The following is a 24,115-nucleotide window of genomic DNA, read 5'->3' as shown; positions in this document are numbered from 1 at the left end:
GTACGCAGTCAGTTTTGACTGCGATTGCGTACCGATGTTCAGTTTTTATTGCGCGGGTGCAATGTGTTTTGCACGCGAGTGATAAAAAACTGACTGTGGTACCCAGACCTGAACTTCTTCACAGAAGTTCAGGTTTGGGTTAGTTGTAGTGTAGATTGTATTATTTGCCCTTATAACATGGTGACGTCACTGCGTTCATCACATGATCCATCACCATGGGTATGATCATGTGATGAGCGTAGTGACGTCAAAGGTCCTATTGCTCACAGATGAAGACAGAAGAGATGCCGGCTGCGCGAACAAGTGGATTAAGGCGAGTTAAATTTATTTTATTTATTTATTTTTTTATTTTTTTTAACCCCTCCAGCCCTATTTTACTATGCATTCTGTATTCAGATTGCTATTATTTTCCCTTATAACCATGTTATAAGGGGAAAAAATAATGATCGGGTCCCCATCCCGATAGTCACCTAGCAACAGTGCGTGAAAAATCGCACCGCATCAGCTTGCAATTTTCTTGCAACCCCATTCATTTCTATGGGGCCTGCGAAAAACGCACAAAGAGGAGCATGCTGCGATTTTCACGCAACGCACAAGTGATGTGTGAAAATCACCGCTCATGTGCACAGAAATTAATGGGTCCGGATTCAGTGCGGGTGCAATGCGTTCACCTCACGCATCGCAAGGGCGCGGAATACTCTCCCGTGTGAGCACAGGAAAAAAAAATAATCCGTAAAGAGTACATGGGATTGTGTAATCTCATACTTTGCTGGTACTGTATTGCACTACATTTTCTCCACACCTGCTTTGCTGGCTTGATTTATTTTTCCAGCACATTATACACTGGTCGTTTCCAGGGGTTACGACGTTTCTACAATAAAGCAGTGGTGGTCGTGCTTGTACACTATAGGAAAAGGCGCCAGCCTCTCTGGTGGCACACTCCTGCAGTACCAGCCACCAGAGCGTCTGGCGCCTTTTCCTATAATCTACATGCACAACCACCACTGCTTAAGGGTCCATTCACAAATCCGCAATTCCATTCCGCATTTTGCGGAACGGAATTGCGGACCCATACATTTCTATGGGGCCACACGACGTGCGGCCCCGATCCGGAATTGCGGACCCACAATTCTGATCCTGAAAAAAATAGAACACGTCCTATTCTTGTCAGCAATAGCGGACAATAGGCATATACTCTTGGTGCCGGCAATGTGCGGTCCGCAAAATGCGGAACGCACATTGCCGCTGTCCGAGTTTTGCGGATCCGCAAAACACACACGGATGTGTGAATGGACCCTCATGGTAGGAACGTCGTAACCCCTGGAAATGATCAGTTTATAATGTGATGGAAAAATGTATTCAGCCAGCAAAGGAGGCAATATGGATAATTACAATACATTAGTAAGTGCCTTGTATTAACTTCTTCTACATGATAAATGCATTCTCTGAAGTGAGATGAAACGCCTATAAATCCGACCTAAAAAACACTAAATATGGACATCTGGAGCTACCAAACAAGTCATGAAATGGAGAAGAACAAGCTGGCTCCATGGCACATCACCAATACTGCATGGTACACAGTAACACATCATTGTTATTGCAAGAGAAATCATAGAAGGAGGGGGGGGGGGTGCCATTGGGAGGAACGACAACTGGAAACAAACAGCAGGGATCTAAAAGGCTCATTCAGGAATTCACAACAGAGTTTCTGGAAAGGCACAGGACAAGAAAACACTAAAAAGCAAACAAACACCAAGTGCAACACTGAAACTGCAGGCAAAACAAACACGAGTCTGGTGTGTGTACAAGTGAAACTGCCGAACAATGGCTGGAGCAGCAGGACGGACACCACGCACCCCACAGCCTCCCTGAACTGAAGCATCTGACGCAGGCATTGCTTTAGGGTGGATTTAGACAAACTAATAATTGTCCGATAAACTGGCCATCAAATTGTGCTGCCTGTCGTTCGTGCAGGCACCATCGATGATAGGTTTTTGGGCAGTAGATCGTGTCATCTAAACAGTGATCTGCTGCCCAGAAACAATGGGGACGATGCATGGCATTAGAAATCCCTCGTCCTCATACATGTAAATGCGCAGTCTCCTTCACCGAGCGAGCAGTTGATTGTCGGAAAGGAACGCTTCCTTCCCAACAATTGGGCGCTCCATCAGCCCGTCTACACCCGCATTTAATGAGGGCTTTTTACGCCGGTCCTCGATATACCCTGCACTGCTGAAATATGTGCCTAATTTATGACGAGGTGAAGGCCTAATCCTAAATTATAAGTGTACCTCCGACAGTCCGTGCGCCTGAACTGAAAGTTACGCCAGCTCCTGACTGAAGCAGTTTTCACTCCTCTTTTATGCCTGTTTCCAGGGGTAAATGTCAGTGCTGGGGCCCATCACCTGGTACCAGTCTCTCCCAAGTGCCAAGGATGGCACAAAAGAACCACTGACTAAATACTGCTGCACGGCATCACATGAATGAGTTTTTTCTCCCATCTAAAATAACGGATCTCTGACAGAAGTGACAAAAAGGAAAACTGATGCAACATTAGCTTAAACAGAGGCTCAAAATAAAGGATCCATTTTTTTAAAATTATTTTTCTGATTTTATGACGGATCAAAAGAACGGAAAACAAAATGGTGATGTGAACCCAGCTTTAATGTTTTTTTTTTCCCCAAATCTCATGTACCCAATTCTTTTGTTTAGTTTAGTTTCATTCGCATGAAAACTGATGCATTCTTTTCCGTGCAGCTGGCAACAGAATTACAGAAAATGCTGAAGCAAAACTGAGGAAAACCATCAGTTTTTCCACTGACAGAACTCATGCTCTCACACGAACGTGTGCTGCCCGTTGCTGTATTGCGGACCACAATACAAAGGCACCGTTCCGTGTGCATTCCGCATCACTTCAATGGGTCCGCAAATCCGGAGATGCAAAACGAAACACTGCGGAGTGCTTTCTGGGGTTCCGCTCCTCCGCACCGCAAAAAGATAGAGCATGTTCTTTTTGCGGAACGGAGGGATCGCGGACCCATTCAAGTGAATGGGTCCACAATCCCCATGCGGCAGGGCCACGGTCAGTGCCCGTGCATTGCAGACCGCAATTTGCGGTCCACAGCACGGGCTTCACACAGTCATGTGAACGAGCCCTTACCCTTACTTTTGCAGATCCCTACCAAGAACATTGCTTACACCTAGCCTAAAATTGGCATATTTGAAAATACCACTAGATCCCTTCTGAGAGAAGCTTCATAAACTACGACAGAATCCCAAATTAGGCAAAACTGGTGAAGAGCTCCTAGGGTCATCCTTCATAATTACTGACATTGATGAACACCCCCTGAAAGACATCTAGAGAGCCTTTATCCCCTGGCTAGACTCCTTGCTTGCCTTGTGTTCCTCCCCCTCAGTAACCATCAGGATTAGCTCCCTTCCGGTTTACATATACACAATGGCTCAAAGCTATAAATACTCAATAGTCTGGTCAGACCGGGTGGGTGTGCGGTATCTAAAGTCTCCTCCTCTCCAGGGGGTCTCTAGGGAAACTCAGCCTTCTAATTGTGGGAAACAGCTGGCGGGACATCAGGTTTCACCTTAAAGATAGCTGCAGGCCGGTCTATTGTACAAACCAAATTTTACAAAGGCACCGGGTAACCTAGCCAGGATTAAATATTAAGCCCATCTATCCCCTCACAAGTATCACTGAAAGGATTACTGAGACATGACACATACCCAACCAATTCAGTGTCATATTGGGTCACTGAAAACATAAATGAGGGAAATCTTTAAAAGGGGTTATCCAACCCCTAAAATGCCTCCCCAAAACACCCGGAACCTGACCTGTGGTCATACCCTTGAAGGGTATATCCAACCCCTAAAACACCTCCCCATATTCCCAGACCCCTCACAGAGGTTGCACTTCCCTGGGTCCCAGGCACCCGCGACGCTTCTGACGGGCGCCGCTGCATCTCCCCTTCACACGGATGAAAACATCTGGTGTCAGGGGTGCAGCCAATAGCAGGCCACAACATGGACGAGCCTCCCTAGCATCACCTGTTCAGGTTGTTTTTTTAAAGGAGTTCTCTGGTATTTACATACCGAGACCTAACCTTGGGAAAGGTCATCAATATGAGATCAGCAGAGGTCCAACTGCTAGGACCCCCGCAGATCAGCTGTACAAAGAGGCAACGTCACTTCGTGAGCGCTTAGGCCACGTGACGTCACGTTCATCGGTCACATGGCCTAGGCGCAGCTCAGCCCCATTCAAAAAGTGGGGCTGAGCTGCAATTTCAAGCACAGCCACTATACAATGTACAGGGCTAAGCTTGGTTAGCAGAGAGAAGGCCACAGCGCTCACCGGGGCTCTGAGGTCTCCTCAAACAACTGACAGACCCCTGGCAATCTCATATTGATGGCCTATCCCGATAGGATATGTAAATCCCGGAGAACCCTTTTAAAGCAGATTTGGAAGCCAAAATCAGGAGTGGATCATAAAAGAGAATGTATAAAAAGGGCAGATAAGACTTCTTTTGGATTCCAAAACTGCATCAAGAACTGCGACTGTGCGACCATATCACAAGGATGGTTACACACACAATGTCTTCTGGACCTGCTAATTTTGGTGGGATCCTCATACCATTATATGTATATGGGGGTCCTCCTGACTCTCCCTCCCCCCACTAGCATGGAGCACCGCCTCCTCCTCAAACAACTGATCGGTGGTGGTGGTGGTGGTGGTGGTGGTGGTATGCTGTGACTTTTCCACAGTAGAACTGGATGTACCATCTTGACATGGTGAAGAAATCTTCATAAAAATAATCCACGGTCATGTGGACAACAGCGCGCACAAAAATTGCCATGTGTACAAACCCTTAGGTATTGCAACTTATCTGGTCGAAATCCGTACCAGCAAAATTGCTTTGATTTTGGTGCAGAAATGCTGCGGTTTTGCCGCCGATTTCACCCTTTTCATTGCAAAGGCTGAAATCTGTAAAAATCTGAAATATTCAGTAAAAATTTACACCCTATGGATCTAAAATCTGTAGCGCAGGTCAAGATATCTGCAGACTTCATTGTGGAAACTTTCTGCAGCAGGTGGATGAGCTGCAGAGAAAATAAAATCTCATCCACATTGCTTCTACTGTAAATTCTGGAGGTTTTGTGCACGGAATATGGCTCCAGAATATCTGTATTTATGCCACGCGTGGACGTACGTCCCTTCATGCAAGATCAGACTGGTGCAGATTCTGCCGCACTGCCACCTGTGCTGCGGTGGACAAACTCCGCTTGGCCCACTACATACTGTCAATTTCACCTATATACTATATGCTTCGTGAAAAACGGTCTATAGCTCAGCGATCCGATATAATGACTAAACCTCTCAACTGGTACAGAATGTTCCAGTTAAGGTAAGAACGCAGTGCACGGTGATGAATTATTTCATTAGTACCACGTATTTTCACACCTGGACATTCTTAGAAACTGAAATAGCTACCATATAAAGAGAAAGTCATTTAATCCCCTCCTCCACAGCTAGCAGCCTTCAAGGCCTCATTGGTCGTAGGTCATTAGAGGTGAAGATAAGAAGCCGAGCAGACCAAATAGCGATCACCGATTGCTTGCACCATACAAAACGGCTGTGCATTAATAAAGGAATGCCCTCAGGTTATAAAGTATACAAAAAAACATAACTTGACAGTAGGATAAGGAAGAGTTAAGGGGAGCACCTGGACGTCAGCAAATCCTGAGCAGGGGCCAAGCGTCATCCTGATCCTATAATAAGGAGCAGCAGATGTCAGAAGAAGGGACCTTATGGACAGAGCAAACCGGTTACGGGTGCCCTAACAATTCCAACATAGACTGCGCTTATATATATATATTATTCAATATGTATGCAAATAAGAAGTAGTCCTTCATTTAATTCTAGCAATCGTCTGATCCGGTGGCTACATGCACCCTTTCTGCTCACTCAGTGATATCAGACAGCTCATTATCACTACCTAAGCTCTCCATATGCCTGTACATCACAGTATAAGAACGGCCTCTGTACTAATCTCGCAGAATATCGCTATTAACGTGGCAGAATACCGACTTTTCGGCTACCTGCACACATTTAGAAACAGAATATCCGCAGATCTCTCTGCGTTTCTGCAGCAATAACCACGTCAGGCTACTTTCACACGAGCGTTTTGTGTGGATCCGTCTTGTATCTGCACAGACGGATCCGCACCGATAATGCAAACGTCTGTATCCGTTTGCATTATTCTTTAAAAAAAAAAAACGGCGAAGTCGAAGTCATGACTTACATTGAAAGTCAATTGGGAACGGAGCAGTTTTCAATGGCACCATATTGTGTCAGTGAAAAATGACGGATCCGTTTGGCTCCGCATAGTTAGACGGTCACCAAAACGCTGCAAGCTGCGTTTTAGTTACAGTCTAAAAAACGCTACGAAGACCAAACGCAGCCAAACTGATGCATTCTGAACGGATCCTTATCCATTCAGAATGCATTGGGGCTGAACTGATCTGATTTTGGCCGCTTGTGAGAGCCTTAAAACGGATCTCACAGGCGGACCCAGAAACGCCAGTGTGAAAGTGGCCTTACTTGTGGATTTGATGCAGATTTATAAAATCTGCAGGAAAAACAAACAAACCAAAAAATAAAAAAATAAAATTGATATTCTGCGATTTCTAAATCTGCACGGCAGGTCAACTTCCACATGAGAAAAAAAAAAAAAAAAAAAAATCAAAGTTAGGCCTCTTTCACACTACAGTATGTCGATTTCAGTGTTTTGCGTTCCGTTTTTCACGGATCCGTTCTGTTTTTTGCTTCCGCTGTGTTTCCGTTTCGTTTTTCCGTATGGCATATACAGTAATTACTAGGGATGTCCCGATACCGATACCAGTATCGGTATCGGGGCCGATACCGGACATTTGAACGAGTACTTGTACTCGTGCAAATGTCGCCGATACCACGGCCGATACCTTAAGGGCCCAGATCAGCGGTGGTGGCGGCTTGTCCCATCTTCTTCCGGGCGGCAGTGGCGCTGCTCCCAGCTGATCGGCGTGTGGGCAGGACTTCTTTGCGGCGGTGTTTTAAGTCCCATGCGGTTTCATGTCGACTACGCACAGACCTGGGGATGGCAGCGGATATTATCCACCTGGGGACGTGCTGGCTCGGCAGCGGCAGGAGGAGGCCGCCCCTGGCTGGGGTTCTGGATATTACCCTCAGGGAGTCAGGGGACTGCAAGAAGCTGGGCCGGAGGTGGAGAGATGGTAGGAGCTGCCGGAGCCCAGGTACTGCAGTCCATTCTTTTGTCTGCCAGCCACATCTGAGTCTGAGAAAGCTGGGTGACCAATATGGCCGCCTCTCATCCAGAGCAGGAGTGGGAGGAGCTGGCATTGAGAACTTCAGGGAAAGTGGGTGACAACCCCTGTGACTGCTGTCCGCTGTGGTTGTCACCAAGGATCTACCAGACTGGGACCACTCCTACAGTCTGTGAATACTCAGTCGCCTTCATTATGCTAGCGTCGGATCTGCCTGCCGGATCCATCAAAACATATACCAACTGATGGCATTTGTCAGACGGATCAGGATCCTGATCAGTCTTACAAATGCATTGAAATGCCGGATCCGCCTTTCCGGTGTCATCCGGAAAAACGGATCTGGCATTTCTTTTTTTTCTAATTTTTTGCGGTCTGACCGCAATGCCGAATCCGTTTTGCCGGAACACTGGCACTGGGAGGAAGTTAAAGCCACTTCCTCCCAGGTGCATCTGCATGGGAAGGATTGCAGCAGGCCAGATGGGTACGGTGCATGAAATGGAGGAGAAATTCTGTTAATTTCTCTCCATTTCATGTTAAAACAGACAAACAATGAATAATAAAATAATGTTGGGGGGGGGGGGGGGGAAATGGGCATATAATAGTGATCCCCAACCAGTGTGCCTCCAGCTGTTGCAAAACTAAACCTCCCAGCATGCCCGCACAGCCAAAGGCTGTCCGGGCATGCTGGGAGTTGTAGTTTTGTCACTTTTGCAACAGCTGGAGGCACGCTGGTTGGGAAACACTGGCCCATTCTCTCCCTTCATGTGCCCATTCCCCTCCTTATATGCCAGTGTTTCCCAACCAGTGTGCCTCCAGCTGTTGCAAAACTACACCTCCCAGCATGCCCGGACAGCTTTTGGCTGGGAGTTGTAGTTTTGCAACAGCTGGAGGCACATTGGTTGGGAAACACTGTATGCCCATTTATTAACCCTTGTACAAAAGGAAAAGTAAAGCAGTTGTCCATAGCAACCAAATTCCAGCTTTAATTTTTTTCATTGCTATCAGCAACTGCGCCACTGTTTCTTTGTACAAGGTTTGTAAATTAAATTAGAATTTGCTGTAAAAACATTACCACACCATAATTGGTATCGGTAATTGGTATCGGTGAGTACTTAAATAAAAGTATCGGTACTCGTACTCGGTCTTAAAAAAATGGTATCGGGACATCCCTAGTAATTACATAGAAAAAATTGGGCTGGGCATAACATTTTCAATAGATGGTTCCGCAAAAAACGGAACGGAAGACATACGGATGCATTTCCGTATGTGTTCCGTTTTTTTTTTGCGGACCCATTGACTTGAATGGAGCCACGGACCGTGATTTGCGGGCAATAATAGGACATGTTCTATCTTTCAACGGAACGGAAAAACGGAACTACGGAAACGGAATGCATACGGAACACATTCCGTTTTTTTGCGGAACCATTGAAATGAATGGTTCCGTATACGGAACGCAAAAAACGGACCGCAAAACGGAAAAAAAACCCGGTAGTGTGAAAGAGGCCTTAGGGTCCATTCACACGTCCGTAATTTGGGTCCGCATTCGTTCCGCAATTTGCGGACCCATTCACTTTCAATGGGGCTGGAACAGATGCAAATCCACATTTCCTGGATCCGCATTCATTTTTTCAGGATCCGCATCCGTTTTTCCGGGATCCACAATTTAGTTCCTGGAAAAAATAGAACATGTCCTATTCTTGTCCGCAATTGCGGACCAGAAAATGCATTTTCTATTATAGTGTCTGTGATGTGCGGATCGCACATTGCAGGTGTCAGTGTTTTGCGATCCGCAAAACACTTACGGACGTGTGAATGGACCCTAAATCTGAGATTTGTCTATGGTCACTCACTATGCTGGTACTGTATTAGGGCTCATGCACACAGCCGTTGCCTGACCATGCCGATAATGCGGCCCACAAACAGCGGGTTGGCAATATGCAGGCACCGGTCATGTGCACTCCACATTCACTTAGGCTACTTTCACACTCGCGTTTGGTGCGGATCCGTCATGGATCTGCACAGACAGGTCCGTACAGATAATACGAACGTCTGCATCTGTTCAGAACGGATCAGTTTGTATTATCTTTAACATAACCAAGAGGGATCCGTCTTGAACACCATTGAAAGTCAATGGAGGACGGATCGGTTTTCTATTGTGTCATAGAAAACGGATCCGTCCCCATTGACTTACATTGTGTGTCAGAACGGATACGTTCGGCTCAGACGGACACCAAAATGCTGCAAGCAGCGTTTTGGTGTCCTCCTCCAAAGCGGAATGGAATGGAGGCGGAACGGAGCCAAACTGATGCATTCTGAGCGGATCCTTTTCCATTCAGAATGCATTTGGGCAAAACTGATCCGTTTTGGACCTCTGGTGAGAGCCCTGAACAGATCTCGCAAATGGAAACTAAAACGCCAGTGTGAAAGTAGCCTTAAATGGATCCGGAACGGAGGCACTGAACTCCACGGAAGCACAACTGAGTGCTTCCATGGGGTTTCTCACTGTGCCTCGGCACACAAAAAAATACAAGGAACATGTTCTATTTTTTTGCAGTACGGACAGATCACGGATCCATTTAGGCTGAATGGATCTGTCTGTGGAATCCACACGAATGTTAGCCATGCATTGGGGACCGCAAATTGCAGTCCCCAATGCACAGAGACCTTACTCTTTTCCATACGAAAAACCTTGTGTAAATACCTTGTGGATGCCCTTACACTATGATTGTATAGCATACTGATCACATAGGCCACATTAAGAGCTCATGCTTAGTACATGGACCTATAGATTTCTACAGGGCCGCTGAAAATGCCATAACACAAGTTATAGAACATGTCTTATTCTTGTTCATTTTCCAGACAAGAATAGGCAGTTCTATTAGGAAAATGTGGCATGCACATGGCCGGTATCCATGATTTGTGGACTGCAAAATACACTATCACATACATACAGCCTAAGGCTACTTTCACACTAGCGTTCGGGGCTCCGCTTGTGAGTTCCGTTTGAAGGCTCTCACAAGTGGCCCCGAACGCATCCGTACTGCCCTAATGAATTCTGAGAGGATGCGGATCCGCTCAGAATGCATCAGTTTGGCACCGTTTGGCCTCCATTCCGCTCAGCAGGCGGACCCCTGAACGCAGCTTGCAGCGTTCGGGTGTCCGCCTGGCCGTGCGGAGGCAAACGGATCCGTCCAGACTTACAATGTAAGTCAATGGGGACGGATCCATTTGAAGTTGACAATCTGAACGGATCTAAGCGTTTGCATTATAGGTGCGGATCCGTCTGTGCAGATACCAGACGGATCCGCACCTAATGCAGGTGTAAAAGTAGCCTTACTTGTACAGATCTGACATCTCAATCACCCATCATGATTGTCAGTTTTTGACCTTGGCGTGTCTATTGTATTCCGTGTGCACTGCTATGCTTAAAAGGGATTTCAAGAGCTTCTCTTACCAATGGCCAGGTGCCATCTGTGTTCTGTCAGTGGTTTTCACTGACCTATAGACTTCAATGGGCAAGTTTGGTCTGCGCCACTGACACGTCTTCGTTGTTTTTCCACTGACCCATGGTCACTGGAGAAGGATGTGTGAATAAACACATGAAACTCAATGGAAATGTGTGAGACATTTGAATGAGGCCTTATTCTGTAAGTAACGAACCAGTCTTGCCAAGTGCTTAACAGTGCAACGTGATGGAACTGGAAGGTCCGATCTCAGCGGTGGTCAGAGGATGGTCAGATGAGCCACTGAATGTCAGACTGAACAACTGGGCAACAGAGGATACACTTTATAGGGGTACATTGGTACTCCAGGACCACGATATTGATATCTTACCCAAAGTATCGGTTATCAAATTAGTGGGGGGGGGGGGCTCTTCTACATCAATTAGCTGATTGACGGGGCCCTCGATGTCCTGCATGACGTACATTGTCTACCAGGAGCAGCTTCATACATTTGGCACCAGCTCTGCAGGAGATTGTAGCTCCATCCCATCCCAGTCTGTATTATGTATGTGCACCGCTTATCATATGTACAGCGCTATGGAATGAATGGCGCTATAATAATAAATAATAATAATAATAATAATAATAATAAGCATCAGGAAGAGAACATACAAAATAAACAAAAACAAAAAAAACAAACAAAATAGCGGCAAGAATTCATAGAACAGTTTTTGGATCACTGTGACGTGAACATTAATACGACAATGTACTGCAATAAAACTAATGCTTCTTAATGACGGCTTAACCTTTGAGGTGTACATTCAGTGCTTTTAGACGCAGCTAACAAAGGGCAGGCAGGAATCAGAAATGCCTGGCACAATGCAGGTTTACATCAATGAACGAGCCAAGAATATCTTTGAATAAACAATGGCAGTACTGAGGAACTGGATGGCTCATCCTGCGGCTGGTGGCTGGCCAGCAAGGAGAGACCGTGCCAGACAGCAAGTGGTTAACTTGTTTAGGAAGCAGCAAGAGGATGGAGGATCTGAGAGGGCAGGGAAATCGGCCTTAATCCTCTCATCAAAAGAGAAAGCAGAGTTCCCGCACCCTCTCCCTCCCAGGATCCCGCACCGCCTGGACAAAATGACAACCATTCTCCAAGAACGACAACCAACACGCCATCTCAGCTATAATAAATGCAGCAGAGGCCGCCAAGAGAGGAGTGAAAGTTATTGAAAACTATGGCGCAAATGGGCGATTTATACCAGGGAAAAAAAAATTATAAAAATTTGCTTCTCGGCCTTGATCGCGACAAAGATCAAGTGCAGTATTTATTCTCAGTGGTTTATCCAGGGCAACTGAGACGGAGCAGGTCTGCACACAGAGGGGACGGTGTCAGGTGTACACAAGTTAGGCTACGTCCACATCCACAGTATCCAGCAGAGAACATCTGCCACAGCTCACCAGATCTGGCCTAACCCGATACTGCCATTCCCCATAGACTATAACAGGATCCTTCTGCTTTGCGGCAAAATAATTGCTTCAGACGGATAGAAACCACTGCATGCTGCGGTTTTATGTCTGACCATAAACCGGCGCCTATATTGGAAAGTGGCTGGATCCCATTATAGTCTATGGGGTCCGGCAGTATCTCGTAAACTCCGTAGCTTTAAGGTGGATTTATACTGCCCGATAATCAGGCAGATTATCGAGAACAAACATTCCTCTGAACGCTCGTTCCCAACAATCTGTACATTGGAGCACCTAAACCTTCCTTTAGTGTAGGTTCACATCTCCGGCCCTAAAGTGGTTTTCCAACCCCTAAAATCCCTTCCCCCAAACGCCCGGTTCCCTCACACAGGTTGTACTGACCTGGCTTCCCGGTCGCTTCTGATGCCCGCACAGTCGCCACTGCCTCTCCCCATCACGCGGATGAAATCAGACTTTTGGGGGGGGGGGGGGGGGGCTGTTGTGTGTGGGTTAGGTGGGCAACCAATAGCATGCCGGGATGGACGAGCCTCCCAAGCATCGCGGGTGTTGCTAGGGAGGCTTATTCCCATCGCAGCTTGCTATTGGCTGTATTTAAGGGGTTGGATAACCCCTTTAATTCCGGTAGTCCATTCCAGCAGAGCAACAGACTCCCAGAATTTCTGTAACAGTCATAGCGGATTACCACCGCAGACTGCCGGATCCCCATTAACTATAATTGGATCAGACAGGGATCCGGTGGTATAAGACTCTTCCACACAAGCGAGTTTTCCGTATCGTCTCTGCATTCAGGAAAAAGCGCTGCATGTTCTATATTGTGCGTTTTTCACACAACCATGGCCCCATAGAAATAAATACGACTTGTGTAAGAAACAAAGGACATCCATATGCAACGCATTTATCACTTTTTGGGTGCTATGAGTGTTCAGTGTAAGGGCCTATTCACAAGACCGTATTTTTCGTCCACATCCAATCCGCATTATTTGTGCACAGGATGCGGGCCCATTGCAATTGCTGTCCGTGTGCTGTCTTCATCTGTATGTCCGTGCCATAGCCTCACAAAATGAGATAGAACATGTCCTATCCTTGTCCGTTTTGTGGACAAGGATAGGCATTGTTACAATGGGTCAGAGAAAAAATAAAATAAAAAAAAATAAATAAAATTGTGACATGCATTCACCACGTATCTTCAGGAGCTAGATAAAAGATATGCAACACGGACGTCACACGGTCCTCTATACTTTTTGTTGACTGCAAAATACACGGTCATATGAACGTATCCTTAGACTAGGGCTACACGGCGACATGTGTCACGCAACTTCTTGTCGCTGAAAACTCACACGGCATTTTTTTGTGATGCTCAACGATGTCGAAGCTGGATTTTTGAGCAACGGTTGGGTCGCAGTTGCAGCATGTTGCACTGCGATACCACAACTAGGATTACAAAAAATGTTGCGCGACTAGCTGTGCCTTTTTTGTCGCATGTAGCCCTAGCTTTAATCTTCAGTTTTTCCTTCATGCTCATGAAAAACGCATCAAAAACTGATCACGTGCACGCGGAAAAAAACAAACACTGAACGCAATCACAAACAAAACTGATTAAACCTGTGTGCAAAACCATCAGTTTTTCCCTGCACAGACCCCGACTCATCCCATATCGCCCATGCGAAATACGCCTAAATGCCAGCTTTTTGTCAAACGCTGCTGCATGCAGCTGAGCCGAGTGTGTATATGCATAGGGGAAATCGGAAGAGAGGGCTGTTGGCTGTATAATCGTTTGGTATGACCACCTATAGGGTTTGTATTCCTGCGATTTGATCTACATTACAGGTTGTTGTACTTGAAGCAGAAGAAGGGCAGCCAATGTTCCTGAATCCTTACCAATTATCCACTGATGCCCACGTAGACATCATAATAGGTACTGTGGTCACTGAACGCTTCTCCCCGTCCAAAGCTCGGTCTGGAGCCTAAAGTTCATCAGACATTCTAAGGCCAGGAATGCTGCTGTGCGTCTTTACCCAGCAAGGTCATGGCCCTGGCCATGATTTTTCTTGCTGAATACAACCAACTCTATAGATGGGCTTTATGATATGGGCTGACTGCAACCGCCCCCATCATTCAGAAACAATAAGCTAGTTGTGGGTTACATAAACAAACCAACGTGGCAGGCAAACAGCTTATGTCCCCATGGGTGGGAAATGTAAGGGTATTTGTCCGCAGAACCATCATGTATCTGAAGGGAAAGATTTATAGACATTTGCATGGCTATTACCAGTAAAACGCTTGTTAGTTGCCTATATGCAGACAACAGTGCAGTAAATCCTGAAACGACAAATTGTGGTTAAGACCTGACATTTGCCTAAATGAGCGGGGTCAAGGCATGCAAATAGGAGATCCACCTTTTCCTATGCAAACTGCTTGCCCTGAAACAAGATGTCACCAAAACATCTCACAAATATTCCTGCACCGAGTAAATAAATAAAAGGAAACGTATTGAAAGAATGTAACAACTCAAGAAACCACAAACCATATAAACTACCTGATGGAAATGTGATAGAACACATTAAAGCAAACTAATGTGAAACAGGGCACTAATGACTGTATAGCCACCACTGCATGGAGATTAAAAGGTTTTTGATTAAAGGCAGCCATGTACAATTTTGACTGTAAACATATGTCTTTACCAGCTGCTTGATTTGGCGTGAAAGGCTGTCATCCACACAAGCAGATTGGCACGCACACCAGGCATCCTAATGCTGGAGCATAATATTTGCTTCAGCTAGAAGAGTGGAAAGCACAAAAAATACAAACACAATATAAAATGATGCATACATGTAAATATAGGCATAGCTTTATTTATTTTAACCCAAACCTCTAAAAGCTAATTTTTTTTTTTTTTTTTTTTTTTTTACAATTTTCATTAGGGGCTCAAAAGTTCCAGCATAGCCAAAAGGACCATGTAGGGTTCATCCACACATTTTAGCAGGAAAAATACTCTTTTTTCTGCGTTTCTGCAGCAGAAACCGCAACAAAGACAGTAAATATCGCATCAGTTTTTGCCACAGAAAAATTCAGCGGATTTCACCCTCTCCATTGCAAAGTGTGAAATCCACTGGGGAGATGGGCAGCATAAACGGACATTGCTACAGATTTCAAACTTGCAGCGCAGGTCAATTTACTCTGAGTTTCTTGTAAGCAGCGTGTGAATGAGATTTTTTTTTTAAACTCTCATCCACTTTCAAGGTACTGTACAATGCTGCGGATTTGCCGCATGAAAAATCTGCAACTTCAAAGCCACAGCTATTGAGGGACGTGTGAGGCCAGCTTTAAAAAGAGCATATGCGAGCATGATCAACCCTATTAAAGCAGGCATGTTGTCTGGTAGAGTTGATCATGCTGATCAAAACAATACCTTTATTTTGTCTGTATGTTGAATCGCTGCAGAGTTAGGACTCCGCCACACGAACGAACTATACGGATTGGCTCAGGATGCGTTCAGTGAAACTCGCACAATTTCGCAAGCAAGGTCAGTCAGTTTTGTCTGCGATTGCGTTCAGTTGCTAATTTTTTTCCTCCCGGGTGCAATCAGTTTTGATGCGTTTTTCACACGCGTAAAAAAAAAAAAACGAAAACCCCTGAAGATCTACAAACATCACCATCAATGAAAATCGCATGTCAAACGGGTGCAATGCGTTTTTCACTGAAGACCCATTCACTTCTATGGGCTGTGTGAAAAACGCACAATATAGAACATGCTGCGATTCTCAGGGAATGCAGAGATGATGCGTGAGAAACAAAGTTTATGCGCACAGAGCCATTGAAATGAATAGGTTAGGATTCAGGTGCTATGCGTTCACTTCAAGCATTGCACCCGCGTGGAAAACTCGCTCGTGTGAAAGGGGCCCTTACCCCTTTTTTTATTTATACATAAATGAGCAAGTGCAAGCACCAAGATGGAATCAATTGTTCATTTTCAGACGAGACATTCCCTTTCATTCAGACGCTTTGAATTGAAGAAAACCTAAAACCCGTTACCAGGTGTATTGGTAGTATGGACCTCGGACGCTCGCAGAATTAAGAATGGATGACAAATTATAGTTCATTGTCTAGTACCTGTGTCCCCGACATACACACGCCCGCAGGCGTCTGAGCTCAGATGTCACTGCTGGAGACGTGGCAAATGTGGTTTATTTACGAAGACAGGAGTAGTACACAGGAGGAGAACAGCTGGAGTAATACAAAGCAGAGTACTGGCAGCCGACGCTCGTCACAATTATATAAATAAACCGCAACCTTAACCTTTCCAGATACAGGTAGATGGAAATTACGCTGCAATACACCTTGGGCGCAAGGAAAGCGTTAATCCGAGTACAGCTGCACGTCACGTACTGTACAGTCTCAGAGCAGCTGGGACCATGAACGTACATTTACCCTGATAAAAGCCTCCGGAGAGCCTGGGCCTTACACACATTACCATGGAGACTTCAGCTGCTGCCCTGACATCCGCTTGTTGTCTCCCTTTTCAAGCTTTGCGAGCCTCATTTACGTAAAACACAGGGCGTCCGAGAGAAGACGTGAGGTAAAAAAGCTGCGGCCATCAAGCACAACTGTGCTTTACTATACCAGGCTGTAAGATTTCCCATTATCCCAGTCATTGTACTGGTAATTCCTTCATGGAAGAAAGAGGCAGGTGTGGTGTGGAATCGAGGTTTACATCGCCAGGAGCCTTCATGTTTGTCAGGTCCCACAGGTTCGGGAAATTAGCACAGAAAAACGAGGCAATTAATTTTATCAGCTTTACGGAAGCAGTAAATACGTAGTCACAGCTTTTACAGCCGAGATAGACAACTTTTATGGCCTATAAACCTACCATAAACCTCCCATCCTCCTCACAGTACAAGAATAACGGCTCCTGCACATGGCGGTATTATGGCTCCATGTACATTTAGTGCATCAGATCGGACAATTACAAGACAGTTTTAGGGCTAATGCACACAACTGTAGTTTTGGTCTGCATCTGAATTGCATTTTTTTCCATTTATTAATAAAAAATAAATAAATAAAATATATATAGTGTCCCACTAGGTAAATGTGGGTACTACACAAGGGTTAATATGATCATTATAATTGATATGATGTGTTGTGTATTTTTCCTGTGTTATCTGGGTATCAGGCCTGTTAGGAGGAGGAACTACACCCTAGGCACTAGAGGGAGCTAGGGAACCCCTAATATAGATATATAGATATAGTTAGGCCCAGACAGGAAGGATCAGAGCAGTCCAGGAGGCTAGTAAGTGCAGTCTAGCCTGCCTGAAGTTCCTGAGCCTCTGTTAGCTCAGAAGATTTACCCCAAAAGAAGAGTTTGCCTCCTGGGAGAAACCTGGAGTTCCCTAACCAGAGCAGAGCCAGTGTTCCAGCTAGTCAAGATGAAGGATCATTAAACTAAAAGCAAGGGATATATACCTGAGGAGGATTGCTACCAAGGATAAAAGCCAGCATTAGGGCATACGGGCCTTGGGATACAGACAGCCAGGATATCTGAGGAATAGTGCAGCCTGGTCTGTGAGTGATGATTTTACCCTCTGAGTATCTTGCAAAGAACATTACCTGCCATTGATGTAAAGCCTGCTATTGATTACTGCTGCAAAGTGGAACTGAATTCAAACAGTATAAAGTTGAACTGTTTCCAGTAAAGAAAGTTTGGTTCACCACAACAACGTGTTCCTCACTTAATACTACTACCAATCGGTGTGCCACCGTTAAAGGCACTGGCGTCACGAACCTTAAAAGGGACCTTGCCCTAGGCACATTAAACATCTGCAACATCCAGGGCACCTCACCCACCATCAGGCCTGGTCCCTATATACAGAGTGCGCCCCAGAGGACTTCTGTGCCAGCCTCTCCATCACTGCTGTACGCTGCCCAGGGTCATCCTACAAACTGAGTAACCCCTAGCAACCCTCGTTTGCCTAAGTAACCGTGACCTCTCATCGCAATACCCTGCAGGCCTGCATACTGCATATAGAACATGTCCTATTCTTGTCCATTTTGCAGACAAGAACAGCCAGTTGTAACAGAAGGCAGGATGTACCGATCGCAAAATGCAGAACACACATCTGGTATCCGTATTTTCTGGACCTGCAATTTGCAGACCACAAAAATGGCTACACTCGTGTGTAGGGCGTTCTTGAGCACCCAGGATGTGATCCAATCCCAGTGCTGGCTTTGGAAAGTCTTCCTTAAAAAAGGGGTTTAACTAACTTAAAGGGGTTCTGCAGTTTGTTTAAACTGATGATCTATCCTCTGGCTAGAGCATCAGCAAGTGAACAGCGCTTAGCCCAGGCCATTGATACTAGTCCGGACGTCACTGGGCCTGCGGTAAACAGCAAGAAGGCCGCGGCGCTCCTGGAGCGCCGCTGCCTTCTCAAACAGCTGATCAGCGGGGGTCCAGGGTGTTGTACCCCCGCGGATCAGATGCTGATGATCTATCCAGAGGATAGATCATCATTAAACAAACTGCAGAACCCTTTTAAGTGTTGCTTACAGCCTGCTTCCGCTATGGACAGATTCATACGTAACTGCTCCCTGCACTGACTCACGTGTGTCCATGTCCTGTTCCCTGGCTTATTTGCTTTGAGCCGGGCACGGTCACCTGCTCCACTACCGCCAATAACTGGCTTCAGCAGTGATGTGTACACATGAGCCAGCTCGCAGGACCGAAGCTGCTGGGACAGGCAAGTATACATCGTTCAATAGCAGAAGCAGGCGTTATCCAGAAATGGACAATGATGACCTATCCTCATGAGTCCCGGCACCCCCGCCGATCAGCCGTTTCAGGGAGTCACGCTCATCAGAGCTCTGGTGAGTGCAGCCGACTCCTTCAGTTGTCCAAGCGCAGAGCTGTACATGGTGTGGTGGCTGCGCTTCGCACTGCAGCTCTGTCCCAATTACTTCAATGGGGCTGAGCTGCAACTAGGCCATGTGACCGATGTGCGGTGATGTCACATGGCCTAGGAAGAGGCCGCGACACTCATGGAGCGCTGGCCGCTAACAGCAGATTGGTGGGGATCCCGGGTGTTGAACCCCCGACAATCTGATTTTGATAACCAGGGGTGCACCACCAATGAGGCCAGGTAGGGGCAAGAGGGGGGCAGCAGAAGGGCCCTGGGCAATGAGCGCTTTCATTGTGGAAAAGCTCAGCTCTACATATTCAACTGCATTGCTGTACTCAGGACAGCAATACAGTTGAATGCCGAGACGGCAGTGATGTCTCCCTGGCCCACAGTTTCCTCTAATAGGCTTTATTGTCAGATATGATCATGTCAAATATTAGTCCTGAGGAAAAAAGGAAATGTAGTTTTCTATTCACAATGAGGCCTTCATGCATAAAACCAGTGCAAACAATGGAGTAGATTTCTCTAAACTGGTGTAAAGGAAAACTGGCTTAGTTGCCCATAGCAACCAATCAGATTTCACATTTCATTTTTCAGGGCTTCTTTGGAAAATGAAAGCTGGAATCCAATTGGCTGGTATGGACAACCAAGCCAGCTTGCCTTCACACCAGTTTTGATAAATGTCCCCCCCAAATTCTCCTAGTAGTACTTTCATGCTTAAACCGACTTTACAAAGTTGAAAGCTATATTGCGACTACTATGCAAAACATTTGTGTGCACATTTTTATGCAAAAGGCCCAGTGTGTGTGAACGAGTGATTATTAGGCGATTAGCCTGCCATCACTTAGGCCTCTGTATGATGGAAGACTGCTCCTCTGTTTTAGGACAGCTTGTGGGTGCTGCCCTGTGGCATGACACAGGTCGAGGCCAGACTCAACCGCCTGCATCAATGTTTTATACAATTTTATATATGGCAGAGAGATCCGTATGTTCATGTAGGGCACAGACCTGGCGACTATGGTCTCCAGGTCCATGTTCTGTGAGAAACGGCCAAAGTAGCGCATGCCCTGAGTTTCTGTGCAGGAATCCTCTGTCCACATGGAGGCGTGACTAGCGCCATTTACTTCTATGGGCCAGAGCGGAGTCTGTTGTACACACGGACAAGCACATATGTAAAATTAGGCTACTTTCACACTTGAGCTGTTGTTTTCCAGTATTACAATCTGGCAGAGGATCTCAATACCTGAAAAAAACGTTTCCGTTTAGTCCTCATGCGTTTGGAATAGAAAGATCTTCCTCTGGCAGCACTCCGTTTTGTGACTGCAAACTGCGGTTTTGTATGCGGTCGTAAAATCGGATCCGGCACTGAAAACAATGTAAATCAATAGCAGCGGATCCGTTTTTTTTTTTGGGTGACGGATCTCAATACTGGAATTAACAACGCAAGTGTGAAAGTAGCTTTAGGTTTGCGCGAATTAGGCCAGAGGTCTGTGTGGAAACCTGCATTCTACTGATACTCTGTCGGGACAAGAGAGCCCCTGCTGATCTATTAAAGGGGCGGTCACTGTGTATTCAATTTTACAAATAAGTTACACTGTGCATGGCATAAGTAACCAGCACGTGTGCAGTACCATGTGCACCGTTACTCAATAGGGGCCCCTGATGGACAGGTCTAGCCAGGTGTTAGAACCAAATTGCTAGCGAAGGCCTCATGCACACGACTATCGGTTTTGCGATCCACGCTGTGTGCATCCTGCATTTTACCCTTCCGCAGGTCCAGCCCTATGTTAGAAATGGCAATTATTGTCCACAAAACGGACAAGAATAGGACATGTTCTATGTTTTTCGCAGGGCCGCAGAACGGACATACTGATGCAGACACCACCACACAGTTTGCTGTCCGCATTTTTTGTGGCCCCACTAAAATGAATGGGTCTGAATCTGATTTGTAAAAAATGCAGACTAAAAATACAGTCATTAGGCCAAAAGGGTATGTTCTCAGGTCACACTGCCTTTTTTATGTTTCTGTCAGGGGTTCCAGTTGGCAATACCCAATTTGAAATGCAATGCACGGGCATCGACCGTGGGCCAACCACATGCGGATTGTGAAACCGTTCAATTGAATGGGGTCCGCGATCTGTCCGTTCCGCAAAAAGATAGGACAAGTTCTAACTTTTTGCGGGAACGGACCACCACAGAAGCACTCCGTAGTGCTTCCGTTCTGTGGTTCCATGCCGCACTGCATCTCTGGATTTGTGGACCCATTCAAGTGAATGGCTCCACATCAGTGATGCGCAATGCACATGGCCGATGTCCCGTGTATTGCAGCCCCGCCGTATGCAGGCCGCAATACGGCCACGGGGGGCATACTGTCGTGTGCAAGAAGCCTAAGGCCGCATTCACACGTCAGTGATTCACGGACAGCACATACCCTTTCATTTTAATGTGTGTATTACCACAGTCCGTGCCCTATTTTGTCATGCTCATTATAGTCTATGGGTCTGTGAAAAACACGGACACAAGATTGATGCCGTGTCTCCAGACCATTAAGAGATGTTCTGAAAATTAATTTTCAGCTGTGCAGTGTCCGTGGAACACGGATGGCACACAGAGAGCAAAAAACGGACACACGGACCAAACGTGGACTCTTCACAGAAATAATCAAGGATGAATCACTGAGCGTCTGATCATGGATTTCATCACCGACGCAGGAATGAGGCCTAAGGTCTTGTTCACATTTCCATTTTTCACTGATGTGTGCTGACCGCATTTTTCCACGGACAGCCAACGTACCCACTGATTTCAATGTGTCTGTTCACACAATTCTTTTTGTAGGGGGCTTGCACACGAACGGCCATGCCCATATTGCAACCTGCAAACAGCGGGTCCGCAAATACGGGCACAGGCCGCGTGCACTCCGTATCACGGATGCAGACTCATCCACTTGAATGGGTCCGCAATCAGCAAGCTACGGCGTGGAGGCGCTACGTGGGATTTGGTCCTGCAAAATGTTCTACTTTTTTTTTTGCGGTGCGGACTGAACCCAGACCTAGTTCTATAGTGGAGGTTCTTGTCCATGATCACTACGATTCACATGCATGTCTCAATTATAATAAAATGGCAATCTAAAAAGTAAAATAAACCTGATATTTTTCTCGCAATTAAATTTTTTTTTGCCTATGGGTCCAAAACGATCATTACTGGAGCTTAGTACCGGTTGGCGTCACACTCAGGAACCAGGACATGACCTACAGGCCAGGTAACCTGACACACCAGCTGCCGGCAGACATGTAATACAGCACACACACACACGTTATAAGCATATATAGTGCCTACTAAATAACACGGCTAATCCAAACGCATCCAGAATAATCCCGAGCCAGCGGGAGAGGGGCATGAACGCAAACAGTGGCTCCTAGACCCAGGAGAAGGTATTTCATGGAAGGAGAATGCAGGGAGGGTAAACATTTACAGCAAGGGAGCTAATTTTAGGGTCATTAGCATGATGGAGAGTCCGAGGACGGGTTACAACTGAGCGCGGGGAATACATCAGGAGCTATTTGGATAGCTGTGCAGTCATTTCCTTTGTGGAAGGGTCCAGCTGACATTCTGGAGATATTAGGTAGCGCTCCAGAGAGACTACTTGAAAAGTTCCAGAACGCCGTGTTCCGTGGACATCCGGCACCGGCAGGTTAACAGGCTCACGTAAGAACCGCGCACTTTCTGCCCCCAAGGTATCTACATAAGGGAGGAATGACAATTACATTCCTATGGCATGAGCTTGCCGGATACTTCCATCATGCAATGTGCCAAATCTTAAAGGGATATTAAATCCCAAGTCCAAAATGTTATCAACTGTTGCTTAATTGCTAGGCAGCGGAGTTGTCCTAAGGTGGCAGGGGCAAGGCCCGCTTAATTCCAAAAACAGCGCCATAGCTGACCATGGGTTGTATGATGTATCTGGTATTGGCGCTCCTTTGAAGGTAATGCGGCTGAGCCGTAGTACTATACACAACCTGTGGACAGGGATGGTGCTGTTTTTGGATTTTTTTCTTTAAATAAAATAATCAAAAGCAGCAATGTTTTTCTAGTTCCTGGAGAACCCCTTTAAAATCCTTCCATGGAATTACTGACAGGAAGTCCCAGACAAATGTCTGCCCCCATGGCCACTGCTTCAACTTGCAGATGTCAAGTTGTGGGAACCTCCGGAAACTTTGGGGAAGGGGGGGGGGATGGATGTAGCAGAGATGTATGCCAAATGACAAACTTAGCCCCGCTACACAGAACATCAGACACACACACACACACCATGCTCTAGAAACATCTTGCAAGGTAATACCCCAGAGAGGGGCAATTAGAACAGGCAGCGTGCACAAGACAGGCTGGCAAAGAAACGCAGAGACGATACCAGTCCACCGCAGACGCACATGTAACGTGCACACTGTGCAGTACACATACAAAGTAACGCATCACACCGAGAGCAGAGCAGTGGCGGCTCCGCCGTGTTCTTACCTCCGTTATAACGGGATCCTCCTGATCTCCGGTCACCGCAGCCCCATCCTCTCCGCTACTAGCTGCATTCACGCCAAGGGAACAGACCCAGCTGCTTTCAGAGGACGGGAGGGAGGGGCTACACGTGGCCCCGCCCCGGAGGAGGAGCCGGAGTGGGGGGAAGTCTGGGATCCTTATTAACTCCTGCAGAGCTGCAGTCTGTCTCCTGATGATGAGGGTCAGGTTACTGGACTGGGGAGAGGCAGACGTCACCCAAAATGTTACAGAAAACACATAAAGAAGCGACACGAGTCACAGTAGTATTGTATCATAATACAACATATCACTTATAAGGCTAGGGCTACACGGCCACTTCTTGTCGCAGAAAAGTCGCAATAGTCAATGGTGTTGCACTGCGACACGTTGGATTTTTGAGTGACTGACGCATCGCAGTCGCAGCATGTTGCA

General features: G+C 46.4%; 1 protein-coding gene across 2 annotated transcripts in view; it reads right to left on the bottom strand.

Annotated features, from left to right (window-relative positions):
- Positions 1–23,790, bottom strand: part of SH3BP4 (SH3 domain binding protein 4) — a 92,860-nt gene extending 69,070 nt beyond the window's left edge. The window contains exons 1-2 of one of the 2 annotated variants that reach the window (XM_040440578.1): positions 23,669–23,740; positions 4,913–4,993 (exon numbers count right to left, since the gene is read on the bottom strand). The gene's annotated coding sequence lies outside the window, so the exon portion shown is untranslated. Of the gene's footprint in view, positions 1–4,912; positions 4,994–23,668 lie in introns of both variants that reach the window. The other variant, XM_040440577.1, reaches the window with a different exon arrangement.
- Between the last annotated feature and the right edge of the window lie 325 nt (positions 23,791–24,115).

The sequence above is a fragment of the Bufo bufo genome, chromosome 7 (assembly GCF_905171765.1).
Source record: "Bufo bufo chromosome 7, aBufBuf1.1, whole genome shotgun sequence".
NCBI lineage: Eukaryota > Metazoa > Chordata > Amphibia > Anura > Bufonidae > Bufo > Bufo bufo.
This window is presented reverse-complemented; position numbering and strand designations above follow the sequence as displayed.